The 15,968-nt window shown below is 35.6% G+C and overlaps 1 long non-coding RNA gene across 1 annotated transcript in view; it reads right to left on the minus strand.

Annotated features, from left to right (window-relative positions):
* LOC103786799 (uncharacterized) overlaps positions 1 to 1,798 on the minus strand; it is a 33,214-nt gene extending 31,416 nt beyond the window's left edge. The window contains exon 1 of the long non-coding RNA XR_008625342.1: positions 1,341 to 1,798. This is a non-coding gene — a long non-coding RNA (uncharacterized LOC103786799). The remainder of the gene's footprint in view (positions 1 to 1,340) is intronic.
* Positions 1,799 to 15,968: the final 14,170 nt, after the last annotated feature.

A 15,968-nucleotide genomic window follows, 5' to 3' on the forward strand; every position in this document is an offset into this window, starting at 1 on the left:
CTCTTCTTTCTTTCTCAACTTTCTTCTTCAGAGGCACAACAGAAATTGACCCGTTATGCTTTCAAATCTATTTTCTAAATTTGGACTTTAACTTTGAGTTACAAAACAAATACATCGATTCCTTTATTGTCTTTTGTTTTCCTTTGCTGTCTCCTCCCTAATGTATTCTGGTTTCCTGAATGCAGAGGCGGGTTAGAGGTTGTAAGAATATTAGGAGGACAGAAGCATTGGTTCATACCTCAAAAAACTTATTCCACTACAGTGGAGTTCTGTTCTCCTTTGGGAAGATGGGAAAATTTTCCTTGATGAGATAACATATAAGTGGGTCTTAGAAACGGATAGGTGTTTACCAAAAGAAGAAAGTAAAAGAGAATCAAAGGTCTGATAAATACTTCACTTGTAAACAAAATTAACCCAACACTCATTTTAAATCACAAAATAGTATCAGATTTAAGAACAACATGCAGATTTCATAGAAAATGAGGTTTAAATATCATTACCTGAATAAAGTGTCTACCCTGAGTAGAAAAATGAACCATCTGCCACTATATTTTATGTGGTTAAATGTCCATTTAAAGTTAACATCCCGTCATTCACTTTAAAAAACAGAAAAGCTTTATTTAAGAAAAATGTAACTTAAAGTAAGGCCCCAAAGCAGAGGTCAGATACAAAATTAAGAAGTTTTTCCCCTTTCTTTCTGTGGCAAAAGCGTATTTGACTAACGACTTCCATTAAAATAATGGAGCAATGTAATATTTCTTTGTGTATGAAAAGAAATCTTTAACAACATTGACACTTTTGGATTAGAAGTTTTTAGATGCATTTTGCATAACTAATTTGACCAACTATATTGGCAAAGAAATGTGGAAACACAATAGGCAAAAGCAGTCTTTTAAAACCACCCATCAATGTTCAATTTCCTACCAGCAGTAATACAAATGTTATCAACACATGTGTAACCTCCCTTTACTACAGTGAGAGTTGTTTGGGTGTCCATGCACGGGAGAAAAGAATCCCAAGAACATACATCCCTCTTCCCAATTTACATTTTCAGTATCCTGAATTTAAGCTTGCTCAATGAATCTGACAGGGAGTGCTACTGAAGTCTCAACTCCAAATAAATAGTTTAAAATAAAAAGTTGTATAAATATTAGTCTGTGCCAATGGTGCGGTTTGAGAGGGAGTGCTATAAACACAAAGTAAATTAAATGGGATCTACTTTTGTGGGGTAAAAGCCTACTTAAACTGGTTATTATAGAGAAAATTTTGTTGTGTGGTGCGACAGCACGTACCCATGTGGCTAACCTACAACTGGTAGAAGAAACAAATCCCACCCATACCTAGGAGCGGTGCCACAGCCAGACCACAATTCCTATGAGGGATGAACTTAATTTGCTGAAAATGAAGGCCAGGCTCTGTTGCAGCTCATTAGCTGGTTACAGACACACTGCAAGAGAAGAAAGTGGAATTTAGTCGATGTTCCAACTTCTACATGTGCTGTGAATAAAACAGACTATTGTTTTTTTGATAAAGAAGTATTGTTTTGAATGTGCAGATTGGCTAAGTAAAGCCAGCAGAATTTTTTGGCCAAATATAGTCTCTTGCTCACTCCTAAAAATCCTAGCTTTCAAATTAGGAGCTGAAGTCATTGAAAAAAAAAAAAAAGTTTACATTCCTGCAGCCTGCTGCAGCAAAGCCAAACAAATGTTTGGCTTAAAGCTCACTTACATCTCTTTCATGAGCCTTTTTTTTAACATGGAAGTCTGAAAAATACCATTTCTTTTATCGAGTCATTTAATGCCAAGTGGGGAGTGTGTGTGTGTGTGTGTGTGTGTGTGTGTGTGTCTGTGTTTATGTGAGGACACGCACACTCAGCAACAGTACTATAGGGTCAGTGTAGTGGTTTTAAAGCATGTGGGTCATATTTGAATTTAAAGAAACCATGGTTTTACAGCTTCTGGCATAATTTAGGTCACAGTCACAAACTGTGATTTTTTTTTAAGCATCATTAACCACTGAATGGACAAGGAATGTGTTATTTTCAAGGAGTTTCTTTGGTGCCAGTTCAGGCAATAAAAACTTAAGGACAGGGTCAAACTGGGAGGGTAACTTTGTATGTAGTTGCCCTCCTGATGCACTTTTTTACCATAAAAATTGGATGCTTTTTGGCCTTCAGTCTCTAAGCCCAAAGTGGATAACATGAAGTAACAGCAACAATTTGTTGGAGGCAGGCATCTTGATGGCCAATTTTTGTATAGTCAGTAGGACTAGTGATTTGGCACTCTGAAGAGTCCATTAAAGTGACAAAATTGCAGAACTGAATAAGCAGTGGTCTAGTATTTTTGGGTTCACAGATTCTCCTTCCAATATTCTTCATAGATCAGCCAAATTTTTGCTAGAATACAGTTGAGTTTTGTTATAATGATGACATTCATATTAAATAAATTCCCAGTCTGAGAGCAGAAAATGAAATGGTTTAAATCAAACCTCTTTCTGAGTCAGGGGCCACTGACTGACAGTCTGCGCCCAGACCTGGGGAAAGGGAAACAGAGGGAGCCATGTGAACACCACTCTCATCGCCCTCTCCCAGCTCGCTACCAGTTTTGCATGCTGATTGGGTTATTTTGTTGGCAGGAGTAATTTGCTAGTGAGGGTTGATTTCCCAAGTGCAAATGATTGGTGTGTTTGAGGCATGTCAAGAGGAGGAGAGCAGAGAGTAAGTCCTCCTGGCCATACTGTCACATGATGGGTGGCTGAGGGCCTCCTTAGGCCAATTCTAGTTCCCTTCTCAACCTTTAGACACTAAACAAACAAGTAAGTATTTTCATTACAGAAGACAGTTGTTATATGGAAGGAATAAAATGAAGCATTTACTATAAAATATTATTTACACACTAAATTATTTTTCAGTGTATTATTAAAAACATTTTTATCACATTCCTGGAATTCCCAAGCTCTTCAGATGCCACTTGGGGTTTGTTGTTGTTGTTGTTTTGTAGTGGGATTGGCTTTAGCGGAATTTTACCTGCATAGGTTTACATACATAGCTTACATCATCAGTATAATAGTGAACACATTACCATCAGAGGAAGACCAGAAGAGATGTCTTTATTGTACATTTTCCCAGATATTCCAGATATCAATGCTTACACTTTTGAAGAGTGTTTTCATACAATACAATCTACCAAAGAATGTTTTTAATTTATATCAAAACCTCTGAAAATTAAATGTGGTGAGGCTATAAGAAGAACAAAGAAGGTCACCTTTTGAGAGAATGGATGAGGACTGCCTTCAGTTCTAAACACAGGATCACCTCATTAACGAGATGTGCCCCCAGACATGCATTTTCCAAATAAATATTTTTTGAGTACATAAACAAACACTTTAATTTTACCATTTTTATTAAATAGTTTCTAAAATGTTTTATAAATGCCCTTGCCTCCTTAAAAATTGCTTTTAGAATGAAAATGTAATTATTTTGTCTTGTGTCATCACTGTGAATACCCACTGCTGTGTTACATAACCATGTGTCTTGTCTGCCCTTTAAGTTGGTTGCTTTCTCTTTCAGTTCCAGGTTCTCAGTTAAGATGTTTCTACTGCTATGCTGTGCCTGTGTCTAATAACATTTCGCATTTTTCCAATCTGTTCTAAAATAGAAAAAGATCTTTGTTAACAATTTATGCTAAATAATCATCAATATGACTGTGGATGAAAGGATATATAATTACAATTAGATAGGAGAAATAAGTTCAAGAGATCTATTGTACAGCATGGTGACTATAGTTAATGACGATAGATTACATTATTTAAAAATGAAAAGATGGTGAATGTTAAGTGTTCTCAGTACAAAAATGATAACTATGTGAGGTAATACATTTGTTAATTAGCTAGACTTAACTATCCCACAGTGTATGTATACTTCAAAACATCATGTTGTGGGCTGGGCACGGTGGCTCATGCCTGTAATCCCAGCACTTTGGGAGGCTGAGGCGGGTGGATCACAAGGTAAAGAGTTCAAGACCAGCCTGGGCAAGATGGTGAAACTCCGTCTCTACTAAAAATACAAAAATTAGCCTGACGTGGTGGCAGGCACCTGTAATCCCAGCTACTCGGGAGGCTGAGGCAGAGAATTGCTTGAACCCAGGAGGTGGAGGTTGCAGTGAGCTGAGATCGCACTACTGCACTTCAGCCTGGGTGACAGAGCAAGACTCCATCTCAAAACAAACAAACACACCCATCATGTTGTGCACAATAAATACATAATAAAAATTTTAAAAATAATAAATTTTCTAGAAGTTTTATAAGAGCACTTTCTGCCAAAGAGTTTTAATTGTCAGTATTCAGTATTCAGTACTACCAGATCAATATTCAAGCAAGTAAAGGACTATTGTAATCTACAAGTCCTGACCACCTCTAGGCTACTTCAAAAAGTCAAGGATTACATATTGCAACTAAAATTCTAGTTAATCACCAAATAAATTTTCCCTTGAAAAGCATTTAAGTTTTGAGACTAACTTATATCCTAAGCTTCTCAGATCTTACCTCATATTTGAACATAATTTGACAGTTTACAAATAACTTTCACATAATGTACTATTCCATTTTACCTGTATAACATGAGTATGTTTGACTTTTTCAGGTAACAAGGAATAGAAACATATTCTGGTTACTTTAAATTACTGCAAGGCCTTACAGGAAAGAGAGGAAAACAAGCATCTGTAACACAAGCCTAGTGAACATTAGAGATCATTCAGGGATGCAAAGATTGTTCAGAGGGCTGAGTCCTCATAGCCTGCTTACCCTGTTGTCACTTTTGCAGAAAGGACATGTCTCTGCCTTTGCTATGGCTTCACCATCATTCTCACCCATTTTCTTATTTTAGTACATTCTTAGTAATATTAAAAGCTATCGAATAAAATTTTAAAAATATTTTTAAACATTTTGTTTTTAAAACATATTTTGTAAAATGTAATTAAAATACTGCATTAAATATTAAAGTATCTTTAAACTAGAAAACTGTTACGAATATTTTCAGTACTGTATGAAAGATTAAATGGTGTATCCTTTAAATAACCCAAAACAAAGATGTCACCTGATTATTCCTACCTCTCACATACACACACAAAATGATTCACAGGTGAAAGTATTGAGCCTTTGAGTGTGAAACACTTCTGGCAAACCAAAGATAACTTTACCTATTCTCCCTAATGTTCCATGTATGATTGGTGTCCGATTAAAGATACATACATGAGATGATAAGACTTTTATTTGGTCTAGAGAAAGAGGAGCTGTTTAGTCATGGAGCTCAACTCTCACAACAGAATGTCAGTGTCTAGTCACCTTGCAGTCTTGACTGCAAACTGAGCACTCTCTTATTATTAAGTACTTTCACTTAGAAGAAACCACCTTTCATAGAAGACAGACTCAAAAAATCTCAACCAAAAAACAAAAACAAAATGAAAGACAGGGACATAAAAGTCAGCAAGAAACACTGAATATTCTTCGGGGGATGAGGAAATGTATAGCCTTCGTTTTACGATTCCCAGACCAAGTCTACTTTTGTAAAGCAATAGTCTTGGGATCTTGAGAAAACGAGCAACTCAAAAGGAAGTGTGGTGGAAATTTCCAAAACACAGAGAGTCTGTCTGGATAAAAACAGTGAAGACAGGCTTCTATATTTAATGACAGGGCCTGGGTTGCCTGTCTTCTGTGATCACTGGCTCTGTGTGGTACACTTTGGTAAGTTTATGATGGTGTAATCCCCTGATGAATGAAGCACTCCCTTCCCTTCAGTGCTGTTTATTCTTAGCTTATGCACACAAAGAGCAAAAAAAGTTGTCAACAACGTATCCAGTTTATACACTGAACACACTACTAACAGCCAGCTGACTCAAGTGAACCAAGAAGTTCTTGTATCCTGAACGTCCTTCCTTCATTCATTCACACACACAAATATTTACTCTGCACCTACTATGTGCCAGGCACAACAACAGAAGAGGTTAGTTGGGGAAAAGTGTAGAACAGGAACATGACAGTGGTAGAGAGGGGAGGAAAGAGGAAAAAATAGTTTCTGTTTGTATTAATAAAGGGGGAGATTGTTTTCCTGACATCCTGTAAAAATCTGTGACTCTCAGTCATATTTAAAAAGTGTTCATTTCTGATTTGAACCATAATATGCAGGGAGATGTCCCTGTGTTGGTTCGCCCTTTATTACTGCTCCTGAAATTCTCATAGGAGGTGAAAAATACATCCATACTAGTTCTCTAAAACAATTCAAAACTTAAGAATATGCAACTCCATATATTTCAAAAGCAGAGAATGAAGACAATAAAAAGACTTATTGTTTAAAAATTAGCCATTTGATAATTATAAAAATCTCTTATGTGTCCATTTTACAACTGGAAAATAAACATATTAAAGTAAATATGATCATAGCACCTAAATTCTAATACCTCTGATGTAATAGCCTGGGAGAATAATTGGAGGAGAATGGAAGAAAAGAAATTTTAGCTGGAATTTGGAGTTGTGGATCATTCTATATCTTTAAAAATGAAGTTCTGCCCTTAGGGAAAAAAATTAGTGGTTCTGGCCTATAGCAGGCTGTTTCAATATCATTATGTGCATTGGGACAACTGAAATAGCATTTGTTCAGAAATGTTTCAAGTCATGATTTCTAGAAGTCACCCCACTTATCATTATGTCAGAATATTTTTCTTCAGTCCATTAGAAGCAGGCTCTGCCTTTATGCTGCTTTCAAGGATTCCAAAAGTTCACTCACAATGCCAGACTACAATAAAATTCAGCATAATGTGAACCACTCAATGATATTGCCTTTCCTTATTGCCTTTCAGTTACACCATTCTAAATGCAATAAAGAAAAAGTTGTTCTGTATGGAACAGATAGAGAAATGAGTATCATTCCCCGAGTTGAAAAGTCACAGGCTGTAATACACTAACAGCTTAAAGGAGAATTTCTCATATCGATGGTTGGTTATGTGTGTTTGAACATCCGAGTAACCTGAAATGCATATAAGATGGCCGATTTCAAATCACGATGGTTTTTATTTGGCATGCATTCCACAATAGGCAATAAAGCAGTGCCCCCGCCAGCTGCAAATGTATCTACCTATTCTTCTGGAGAGCAAACCCAAACAGCACTGGGGTCATAGGAAAAGAGAGCTAGTGGCCACTCACACTGCGGAGCAGCCCTGGGAAAGTGCAGCGATTCTTTCTACATCGTGGCTTGACTCTCAACAACAGGTTGGAGCTATTCAGGAGACCGTAAACCCAGCAATGCCTTTCAGTGATGCCAGTGGGGCCCCAAGTGATCTTGGGCAGTTTGCATAGAACCTTGACACAATCTGACCTGTCCCTCTGCATGCATTAGCCTGAGGTAAGTTTCTTGACAGGAAGGCAGGTGCACAGGATGCAGCCTAGTTTTCTGTGTCTTTTGTGGACTCTCAAGCAAAGCAGGAGCTTGAGGATAGCAGCGCTGATCTTTGTAGGTGATATTAGATGCATTCCAAACATAAAAGCCAGATTTAAAATACTCAGACTATATAATGGTTATTTTACATATGGTCATCTGTTTATTTGAAGATGAAAAGAGGCATTGTAGGACAACTCTTGGCGTATAAATACCAGTAACCCCAGTCATTATTTTAAGTATTTCCTTTACTTTCAAAGAAAAAAAAAAAGCTAAGCAAAAAATAAAAATAAAAAATAAAGCAACTCAAAGTGACATTTTAGGAGTAATTATACTCATATTTTGAAGTAACTTATCTTAAGATATGAATGATTCTTGTCCAGCTCACATCTTGTGTAGTTTTGTGTAGAATTCCCACTAACAATCCCTTTGCCCCCGTACTTAAAATAAACCCATCTATTCCTTCTCCCAGAAAGAAAATAACAAAATTCTCAATGGTTGCAGTGAAATTATCCCCTGTGACATGAGTGAGTCATCTCAGCCACTGCAGGCAAACTTGAAAACTTGTTCGTTGCTTTCTTTCTAGAGGACCTGCATTACTGCCATCAGACTGGAAAACATGCAGCTTTACTTCACTTTATGCACCAGACACTCTGAAGAAGTTTTCTTTAAAGTTACTGCTTGCACATAATTGACTTTCACCAAAGAGTTAAAGCTGCAGATGCACAGAAAGGAGTTTGTCTTAAAAACATTTTTAATTTCAGTTAAGAGTTTTAATATTTGCCTCAATGGGCATTTCTTGTGACTGTTTTTTCCTACAAAACTATTAACTCTGCAAAATAGCAAGCCTGATTCTGTGCACTTATTTAAAGCATACATATTATTTAAAAAAAGCACCCACATTTTCTCATATCTTTGCCAGTTGATCTTTAATATTTAAGAAGTCATACTGACTACCCCAATTTTACAGGTATTTAGTAAATGTTCATTTGTTGAAAAATCATTGTGAAGATTTTATTAATTAGAATTTACCAGTCTTACCAGTAATTTTACACAATATATTCATTTGTTAACAGTTTCTTTTTCTTTTCCATTCTACTCTATTACATTTTTAAGAGATGCAAGTTCCATAATTTCTATGTATGAGGTACCTATTTGGTGGATTGATTCCTTAAACTATATCCTTTTTATTTAAATCAATAAAAAGGTATAACAGAGTACCTATTATTTATGACACATTTTACTTCATGCCAGTGAAATGAATGATTTTTTATAAAGTTAATCCATTTTTGCTGAGTTATTTTCAAAAACTTTCTCCAAAAATATATCTTAAATACTGATTTTTCATTTTTCTGAATATATATTAGATGTCACATGCATTAGAGAAATTTTGAGTTACTCTAACATGAAAAAAATACCTACCAATATTAATGGAGTTCTTTAAAATTAAGAATCTCACATCTTTCCAGTTCGAGACAGTATATTTTCTGACACAGGTTTTCAGAAACACAACAGGAAACATTAGCGAGTGTATTACACATCCCTCTTAAAGGTGTCAGTGCTTCCCATTGTCTGTAAAAATCTAGAAATACAATAAAAAGGAAGCCAAGAAAATCTATGTACAATGCCATATGCTCAGCCAAAAATAATTAAATCTTAGACTCAGGCCAAAAAAAAATTACCAAATGGTTATCTTGGTGGGATCAGCTCCCCCCATAAAGACTGCAACCAAACTGATGACCTCAGAGAGATAAGCTATCCCTTTGGCACCACTGCTCAAATGAGAAGCAGAACCAAACATCCTGAGACTTGTTTTAAACAAAAAACAATATAAAATAAAGAATCAGAGGAACTGAAAGAAACTTTAGAGCTCATTGGTGATAAAATCACCTATTTTCATGGAATAAAATAAGAGCTGGAGAAATCATAACATTAGGTATTATTTAGATATTTTCATTGAAGACTACAAGCTCTGAAGACTCCAAAGAGCAAAAAGAATAATTTCAAACAGTTGACAAATAATGAAAATAATGTTTAATTCTCAAAGGGCCTTAAATTGGTCCTCAGTGATGGCCATATAGTCAGCATAGTTGCGACAGCCCTGGCAGTGGAAATTACTGGATCTTGGAGATGATGTTTGCCACCAAGATGAATGGCAGAGTTTTGTCAGTTACCCAATTCACTGAGATGGAGGAGAGAGATGGTGGGAAGCAGGCCTTCCCTCATGAACCTGCACATCTTACTTATGAAGCCATGTGTTGTAATTTTATCTAAGCAAGAAGGAATGCACATAAAAGTGCCTGAATTGTACCATAAGAGCTTGATCTAAAACACAAGCATGGAATAGAGTAATAAATTATCACAAAGTGGAAAGCGCTAACACTAGTAGTTCAAAATTCATAGTCAGGAAAGCAATGCTATACACTAAAGCCGCAGGAGCCCCAGACATACTCTTATCTTGGATAGCAGAGCAGTACAGAGACACACGCTCAACCCTGAAGAATTTTGTCTGTGGAAGGTAATGACAACCAGTGACAAAAGTAAAGAAAGTCACAATATGGCATTTTAGGGGAGAATCATTCATTGGGTAAGGGAAATTGTCTCCATTGCAGTTCATGGCCTAAAGGACAACGCTTCTGTGAAAATTCTACAGCTTTTGTGGTAATCTTTCCTGTTCCTTGAGCTTCCAAAGCCATTGTCAGTCTGGGAATTTCTTTGAAGATTTCCAATAATCCAGCTACAAAATCCAGAGTTTCTAAAAGTTATCACCTCAAATTTCCGTAGTCAGGTTGTCAGAATTTGTCAGCAGTGGAAGATGCCAGATAGGAATGACTATGCCCTGAGACCTGGCACACCCAGTGGCCTGGCAGGGCAAGTATTGGAGGTGCCTACATTGCAGGTGAAGACTGGGCTTGTCTGGGAGCTCCACGGTGAACTAGTGAGAGCTCCAGGGATTCAGAAGCAGGAGTTTTTATATATATGTATAATGTATGTGTGTGTATGTGTGCAGGGAGATATTAGTGATGTCCCCAAATGCTAAATTCATATTTTTACTCTGTGTTTGGATCTTCATGTATGCTCACCTCTAAAGGTCACACTAAGAGTTTGAGAAATAGGATGGTATGTATTTAACAGAACAGATTCCAGGAAAAGAATCTTGAGAGAAGAGAGACAAAAGGGTCTCTCTTCAGACAAATGGTCTGATGGGGTACAGAAACAGGCAAGAAATGTCTGAAAGAATTTGGAGGTAAGGCCAGACTAGGTAGAACTATACAATAATAATAATAATCCCACAGTCTAAGCCTTTTGATCTATTTTTAATAGTATTTTCTTGGACTTTCTAAAATTATGTTATCAGCTATCATGTCTTGTTTCTTTCATTTGCCTGAATCTGTAATCTGTGATTGCAAATTTGAGTAATTTGCCCCTTTAATCTTCTAAAAACATAGAAACAAACAAGCAAAAGCCTGTTAGAACTACATGTAGAATAAGAATAGGCTCTGTCTGGGTAGAAGAATAAAGGGCTCTTTTACCATTATTGATATTGTGAACTATTTTTCCTTTGCATTTTTAGGCTATTCTCATTATTTCTTGATTCCTAGCTATAGTGTCATGTTTGAAATTGACCACTTGTTATATGAGGTATTAGTATTTTAGGCTTTGTTGATAATTTTCTCTACAAACTTTAGTTCTGAATTGCATGGAATACTTTTAAATAAAAATGGTGGGCATATGGTTCTGCTACTTCTTTATAAATTGCAATGTACCCAAATTAGCTTTTCTATATGAAGTGTGATGCTAAAAGCAATGATTCTAGCCCCACAAACTAAACTGCACAAGAAGATAAATGCATCATTTAAGGTAAATGAACCTTGTAAGGGCTATTGAATGTCAATGATATGCATGAAGAGCATTTCATTTGTAAATAGATTTCTCAACATGCCTGATACGAGAGATTCTGATGACAGGTGGACTCTCCATAATGATTGAAGCTGGGGCACAGATATTCTACAAAGTTACATCTCCTTTAACAAACATTTACATAGCACCCTATCATAAACCAGGCACTATGCAAGGTCCAAGGAATACACAAATGGATTCGATATAATCCCTATACTCAAAAGGCTCACAGCCTAGCTTGGAAGATAAGCATATCTTTAAATACTATACAGTATAACACAGTATGCATAAATGCCAAAAACAGGGATAAAGTGAAAGATCTACTAATGTCCTTGGATGTTCAGGGAGTATTTCATCAAAGATACGTCATTTGAACCCTATCTTGAAAGATTTAGTACATGTTTCTAAGGCAGATAAAACTGAGATGATTTTCTGATGGAGGACATTCCAGCTATGGTCATAACATGATTAGTAGGTGGTAATTCATAACTTGGTACAGCTATGAAGAAATAGTATGGAAGAGTCTGAAAAGTAGGCAGTGCAAGAAGTCTTTATGCGCCACATTGAGAAATCTAGACTTCATCCTGTAGGTGACATCAGGCCCTTGTAGCTTCTTAATCATAACTGATAACCTTGTCAAAAGAATAAAATATTCAATTTTTCAATCTTCTGTTGTACTTACTTTCTACCTGCACTTCTTGTACAAGTCCTTACACATTACCATTTCCCAAAAATGCAGTCAGAGCAGAATGGCCCTGAACTTATTCTAGGAGATTCGGTCACTGGAGAGAAAGACTCTCCTGTCCACAGATTATTTATTTTAAACCTGATTTCATTGCCATACCCCGACGAGTACTTTGCAGCATAGCCAATTGATATAGAAACCAACCAACCAGTAAAATATTTCCCAACTCTAGAAATACTCAGTAAAAGAGATTTCATCTTGCACATCCCAGGAATATACAATAAAACTTTCATATAAGTATTTTTTGTATGATTGATAACATCACTTTTGTCTCAGGAAATTCTCAGTATCATGAGAAAGTTCAAAAGCAAATGAGAAGCCTTCACACTCTCCAGTAAATCCAGTCACCTTGCAAATTGGAGTTTTACCATTTTGCAGAATAATAGGATAAAGAGAAGTACATTTATTTGAGCTATTAGGTTGGTGCAAACGTAATTGCAGTTTTTACCATGGAAAGTAATGGCAAAAATAGCAATTACGTTTGTACCAAACTAATAGTTACATAATATATTTCTGATATTTCCTGGGAGTCCACGAAGAACAACTTATCCTCACTTCTTGAAAACTATTGTGTCAGGAGGTAAACTCAAAATGTTTATTGGAAAACATGATTATTGGGTATACTCAAGAAAAGAAATTTCTTTTTAAACTGTATAACCAAATAGTGGTTTTATTTTCCCCAAACTCTTTGCCTTTGTCTATCAACTGATTAAACCAAAACCTTGGGAAGATATTGGTAGTGAGAAGATCTGAGCTCTAGACAGATTACAAACTTTTGGAATTAAAAACAAAATTAAAATTAAAAATAGGGCTAAGACCAGAACTTCACAAATGTCCTAAGTGGTACATTATTATCTTATTTCCAGTCTATAAGCTGTTATCAAGAGCAAAATGTCATTATCAATATAACCCTAAGGAAAGTTTACAAAATAAAAATTTGTGAAAATGAAAACTGGCAGCTAAAAATCAAAGCATATCCATGTTTTTCCTGTCTGCATGCTCTTATCTATTGATATACATTTTGGTTTTCTGTATTTACTCTGACTCTTTTTTTATAAACCACTTATTTTTTTTAATCAGTTGCTTAATAAGAGGGTCTAAACACTCTATGGGAAATTTCTCCTTTCTTCTCCCTTGGCTATGTAAAAATAAAGAAGCTAGCTGTGGCAAATGTTTCACAAGAATTTTTGTTTCCCAAAATGTTAAATGGAACGATGTTAATAAGACAGGAGTTAAAGGTTATCACAATTATATAGATTTTCATTTTTTATACTAGCAACTTTTTGCTAACTTTTCAAATTATGTGTTGTTACCTTGACCCAGTTTTTAGATGCCTCAATGGATCTGAAAGGCAGTAATTTGAGACTTAAAATTTGAACATTCAATTGCAGTATTTTTAGTACAACATAAAGGTGTTCACAGGAAAATGTGAATCTAGATTAGACAATAAAGAGTTGTTTTATAAAAGCAACCACCTTTTCTAGTTCAACTCTCTTTTCATTCTGAACTTTTCCTAAAAGAATTTTTTATCTAATATTTTAAGATAATTACATGCTCATGGCCATTGGATTAATTTTTTTATTAGTAGGTTTTCAAATTGTGTTCTTCTGCTAGTTACAGAAATGAAAATATTTTAAAATTACATAAGCCAAATTAACTTTACAGTATAAATGTATACTTTTAAAATTATAATTTAAAGCACAAAGGCTTCTGACACCTTACATGGTATTCCAATTTCTACAAGAAATTGTTGAGATTCAGGAATCATGAACCAGCCTAAGTTCTTGGAAACTATGTGTCTGCTATGGTGGCTGTTGGCTCCCGTGAATGGAAAAAAGTGCCACAGAGAATTTCAACCAACTTGAAGCAACTGTTCCAAAGAATGTGGCTTAAGATTTTCAAAGACAAGTCAGACACTTAATGCATGCAGCTGTACTAGAAGGTGACCAAGAATAAGAATAGATGAATCAAATAACAAATGCATTACCACGAGGCTGGTTTGAATTGCCAGAACTAGCTTAAGTTTTGTATTTTTACCTGAAGAGCATCATATTTCAAAAGAAACAATTAAAAACTGATATAGACAGAGGACAAATTTCTAAAATGAAAAATGGTCATTAAGATGGTAAATAAACTGATGTCCAAAAAAAAAAAAAGGAATCCGAGGTTATCAAAAGTTACCTTGACTATAGGAAATACCTAAATCTTGTATGTTCTTTTGAGGATAGCACATATGACAATTTTAAATCACACTGAAATTTAACTACAAAATTCTTCCAGAATAAATTAGCTTCCAAAAATCAAACATTTTTCAAAGAGCCTATAAAAAAAAAGATAAGTGTGAAGTGTAGGCCTTCTGTGGAATCATCAAAATCTCTTAGCTCTTTATTCTTTTTTCTAAAAAGTTTCTCTGCTGAAATATAATTTAGAGAACATGCAGAAAATAAATTTAGGATAGTCCAAACAAGTATGATGCCTGAAGCTCCAATAACAATTTAGAGACTATAAATGTTATTAAATTTCAACCCATCTTTTCCTGGTGAATGCAATTCATTATTTCCTAAGGAAATAAGTCTTGACCAATACCATTGTGAATTACTTCTATAAATTAAATACGCCACTTCTATAGAAAACTTTAGGTCAGCAGCAGATGTTGGTAAATTCCTACAGAAATGCATGCCCAGAGAATGTTTTTTTTTTTTAAATGGCAGAAATCTGCTAGCTATTCCTGCCTTATCTGCAACAGCTGAGCAATCTTTCAGTGCCACGCGGAGACGGAAAACTTGGCTCAGATATAGCGTGGACAAGCTTGCCTTAATCACATTGCTCTTTTACATGTGCACAAGGACATCAACATTGACAGTACAGAGTAAAGCAGCCATTTGCTGAAAACAACTGTCAACGTTGTCAAGTTTTTGGAACCTCTTATAATGTGATTTGTATGACAAATCTTGTGGCATTTTGTTTGTCAGCAACAGTAGTGAATTTCCATGTATCTGGGAAGGCAGGAGAACAGTTCAGAAGTGAATTGGGATTCTTTACACAGACTGTATTAAAGGAAAACAGTGATTAATTTTAAAATGACCGATTTCAAATAGATCTAGAATTTTCAAAGTGGAATTTCACTTCAGATATCGCATAAATGTGTTTTACTCCTTGGGCTCAAACCTTGAAGAATTGCTAGAGTCGTTCAATTTTCCTTTGTTGATCTCTAAGTTTAGAAAACTGTTGTAAAAATATTAATATTTTCAAGACTCGAATCTGTAGCAGTAATTAGCAGAGGGTGTTCTAAGCGACAACAGTAGGTTCATTCCTTTCTTTAAGAACTAGATGCTCATTGGCCATAAAGCTCATGAAATCAGTTGTAGTCAGTTAAAACTAACCTAGTGCACAGCAGTGTTATTGAACAATACATCTATTAAAAGACCATTATAGAGATCTCATGGTTCATTACTTTTTCAACATCATTCCTACTTATCCTTACTTCGCGCTGTGTTTTTCATATAGCTACTCCTTAATGTGTTTCATTCATCTGTCCTCGGCCAAGGTCCTCCTTCATGTGGGTGGGATTAGCTTGGACATGCTTATATAATGGACCATGAATGACCCCTCCTTGCACATGCCAAATTACCCTTGGATGCCTGACACCAGTATCCTAGCCCAGCCAAGAAAGTCTCAGGTTCTTCACATCTACACTAATTATTGTTCCTTTAAAAGAGATCCTTCAAAGTCTAATGAGAGAATCTTTCTTTTTTATGCTTCCTTCCAAGGAAATATGTGTCAAGAACCCCAGAAAAGATATTCTCTCCTTCTGTTAGGATCCTTTTCCCCTCTGATCAAAGCTATGCTCAACATAATGTTTAGGACCACCCTTATAAATATTAGGTACTAAAAGAT

The sequence above is a fragment of the Pan paniscus genome, chromosome 4 (genome assembly GCF_029289425.2).
Source record: "Pan paniscus chromosome 4, NHGRI_mPanPan1-v2.0_pri, whole genome shotgun sequence".
In the NCBI taxonomy this organism is placed as follows: Eukaryota; Metazoa; Chordata; class Mammalia; order Primates; family Hominidae; genus Pan; species Pan paniscus.